This window comes from Nanorana parkeri, unplaced genomic scaffold (assembly GCF_000935625.1).
Source record: "Nanorana parkeri isolate BGI_ZX_2015 unplaced genomic scaffold, ASM93562v1 scaffold187, whole genome shotgun sequence".
Classification (NCBI taxonomy): Eukaryota; Metazoa; Chordata; class Amphibia; order Anura; family Dicroglossidae; genus Nanorana; species Nanorana parkeri.
Genome location: NW_017306455.1, coordinates 919,734 through 923,782, shown reverse-complemented (window position 1 = coordinate 923,782; position 4,049 = coordinate 919,734).

The following is a 4,049-nucleotide window of genomic DNA, read 5'->3' as shown; positions in this document are numbered from 1 at the left end:
GATTCCGATGCTAGCATCGGTATCGGGACATCCCTAATTTTAACCTCTTTATAATACATAGAGTGGGATTTATCAAAATTGGAGCAGACAGAATCTGGAGCAGTTGCCCATAAAAGGCAATCAGCGTCTATCTTCAGTTTCGATCGTGCGTCCAGGGATAGGGATTACATGCGGTGTGCCGGCACTCAAATGCAGCGGCTGTCACCTGATCATGAACACTGAACGAGTGACAGCTGCCACTGTTAACGGCAGATTAGGGACTCCTGCTGCAGGAAATTGCAAGTTTCTGATGCAAGAATCCTCAAATGCACCTATACTGTAGGTTTGAATGGAGCCAAATTATTTGGTTGATTTCATAATCAATACTATCTGTTTAAAGTCTGGGATTCTATTCAAGTAGCCAGTCTTGACATTTTTTAAGGGCTTTCAAACAAAATGATTGTAATGATGGCATCATCAAATGCTCTGACAGACGATCGTTTAGAATTTCATACCAACGTTCAAACAGAATTCTAACACTGTATGGCTAAGGCTCCATTCACACAGCGGTAGTGTTTTTCCGCATGGAAAACTGCACAGAACGAAACTGCAAATTTTAACATATTGCTATAGCCGGAATGTGCGGAATCCACCATAAAATCCTGCTTGTACTATTTTGCGGGACCCGCGGTTCTGTACTGTGCGGCCGCTGCAAAAGTCTGAACAATGCACATTGCAATACATTGTTTTTTATGTTTATGTGCATATTCGCAAAACCGATCATGTGTGAATGGAGCCTAACTTTTCAATGCATGCTCAGTAACTCAAAGAAGGGTGATAACTGAGGGGATTGGGGCCGTGAGTAGGCGGTTCCGGTGGCTGGGATCTGGGCAGGACCACTTGGAAAGTGGGCTGGATCTGGGTGGAACTGCTCAGAAAGTGGGCATGTTAAGTGTAGGCTGTAGCCAGGGGTAACGTGGAAGAATATGGTGGCAAGCCTACCAGTGTGTGTATGTGAGAGTAAAACCATTAAGTCCACACAGAAGCCTTTTGCTTCAAGTTGCAGCTTTCTTGTAGACCTGGTTTGTTTTGTTTTGTACTGAAAATCAACACCATTCTAAAAAAGCCCCAGAACAACTCTACCGACATATAAATGGACTGGTGTTAGGCTGTATAGGGCCCCGGGCACAAATGTTAGCATGGTGCCCCTCCTCCCGCTGAAAGAAAAACAGGATCTTGTTCCTTTTATATGCCGTGAAAGCCAACAACGAGAAAAGCAGCTTTATTCAATTTCACCCCACTCTCTGATATTCATATTACATTGTGGCATTGTTCCCTTTATACTTAGTCTAACGTCACAGGGGTCTCAATAAAGGTCGAGGAGCGCTCATTATTTTTTTGTGCATTGCTTGTGATTTGTGAGCCCTTTCTGCAATGCTAGATGGAAATATCGAGCCCCTTAAGCAATTGCTGACACTGGACACTCAGGGAGACTTTCCTCGTAGTTGTACGCTGCAGTTCTGTGAAGTATTATAGCACTGTCATAGGCTGGAGTGTCATGGCAAGCCCTGATCTTTGTTGGCGTCATTTGAGGATGGACAGAGATATCATTGACGGGGACATCTCTGTCCCTCTATGATCAGCCTAAAACTGGGTACACACAGATCAACAAGTCTTCCGCTGTGTACATTGATTTCTGACAGCGGTGCCAGCATCTGCCAGAATAACCAAACAGTGCTTGCAGCTAATTGGCTGGAAGCACTTTTCAGCCGACAATTTTCCAGCATGTCCCTTTGACAAAAGTTGATGTAATGATTGACTTCTGTTGAGGAGGGAGGGCCACCCATGGATCGAATTTCAGGTTTCTACTAAAACTTGACCGGCAGAATACCTGAAATGTGACTGCAGTTGATTAACTGTATTGACTGTTTGGTCCAGCTCCTTCGTAATCGACCTTTTGTCAAGCTGGCAGGGCCAGGGTAAGACTTTCAATCAATTTTTGCAAATCAGCTGAAAGGCTGGCCATGCAAGTTCAGATTTCTATTGTTCGGCCCCATGGGTTGAACAAGAAAAATCAGTTGCTTCCTCCATCAGTTTGGATGGAAGAATCTCCCCTGCCGGATTTTGAATTTAGACAGCCAGCGCCTGCCTAAACCCAGTCACTCTTCAGCCGACAATTTTCCACGTGGCCCAGCCGTTTTTTAAATTGACTTTTATCGGGCAAGGTGGTGCCAAAATGGCCACCCAAAACTCAATTTCAGTCGATTCAGCTGAAATTGGCTGAAATTCTAACAGTTTATGGCCAGTTTAAGTTTCAAGGGGTATAAGACAGCTTTAAGAATGAGGAACGGGGAAGATGAAGGAGGGGAGGAGTTAGGCACTAAGACTGAGTATTGAGATAAATACTAGATTACAATTACTAGAATCTCATAATCTTTCAAATGTCACTGTAATTTCAAAATCAATTTCAATATTTTTAACACTGTGGCCTTCATTATAATAATAACTGGGGATCCTGCCATATATAAGGTGACAACAATCTGCACCAGGGGAAGACTGAGCACAGCAACAAGACACAAGGTAGTTATACTGCACAAGGTCTCTCCCTGGCAAAGGTTTCTAAGCAGACTGGGGTTTCAAGATGTGCTGTTCAAGCTCTTTTGAAGAAGTACAAAGAAATGGGCAACGTTGAGGACTGTAGACGCAGTGGTCAGCCAAGGAAACATAGTGCAGAAGATGACAGTCACATCATGCTTACTTCCCTTCGACATCGGAAGATGTCCAGCTGTGCCATCAGCACCAAACTGGCGGAAACCATTTGGACCCAGGTACACCCACCTACTGTCCCGAGAAGTCTGACCAGAAGTTGTCTTCATGGAAAATCCATACCTCAGATGTGGAAACAAGGCTAAGCAACTCAACTGTGCATGAAATCATAGGTGCAGAATAATGTCAGCAGGTGCTCTGGACTGATGAGTCAAAATGTGAAATATTAGGCTGTAGCAGGAGGCGGTTTGTCCGCGGAAGGGCTGGAGAGCAGTACAATAATGAGTGCCTGCAGGCAACATTGAAGCATTGTGGAGGTTCCTTGCAAGTCTGGGGCTGCATTTTTGCCAATGGAGTTGGTCAGGATCAGTGGTATCCTCAATGCTGAGAAATACAAGCAGATACTTACCCATCACACCATACCATCAGAGAGGCGTGTGATTGGTCCCAAATTTATTCTGCAGCAGAACAACGACCCCAAGCATACAGCCAATGTTATTAAGAACTATCTTCAGCGTAAAGAAGAACAAGGAGTCCTGGAGGTGATGGTTTGGCCCCCACAAAGCCCTGATCTCACCATCATGGAGTCTGTCTGGGATTACATGAAGAGACAGAAGGATTTGAGTCAGCTGACATCCACAGAAGAGCCGTGCTTAGTTCTCCAAGATGTTTGGAACAACTTACCTGCTGAGTTCCTTCAAAAACTGTGTGCAAGGGTACTCAGAAGAAGGCAAAGGGCGGTCACACCAAATATTGACTGGATTTGGATTTCTCTTCTGTTCATTTACTTTCCATTTTGTTGATTGATAAAAAAATAAACTATTAACACGTATTTCCGAAAGTGTTCTTACTTTACAGCATTACAGCACACCTGCCTAAAACATTTGCACAGTACTGTAGATTTGCTAAAATAATAGTAGAATTTGTGCTTACAGTGGGGTTTATATTTTTCTCTTTAAGGGCCCATTCACACCAGTGGGCATACGTTATTGTGAGCATTTATTTAAAGCCAGACTCCAGCCATAGACTTTTACTAAGGGGAAAAATATATGACCTCTTGTGTCATTATGTTACAACGCTTTGTTTGCACCCGAGGGATAACACAGGCAGCAACAAACTCTCCAGGGATGAGAGATGCCTCTGCGTCAATAAAGGGCTCCAGGCCCATACCAACCCTTCCTTTCCCCTCATCTTGTCCAATCACAAAACCATTTTCATTCTGGGGAAAAAAAACTAGTTGGGCAACGCTGCCAACGCAGCCCAATCGGCTGGTGGGAAGAAGAACAAGAAGCTCCGATTTTTAA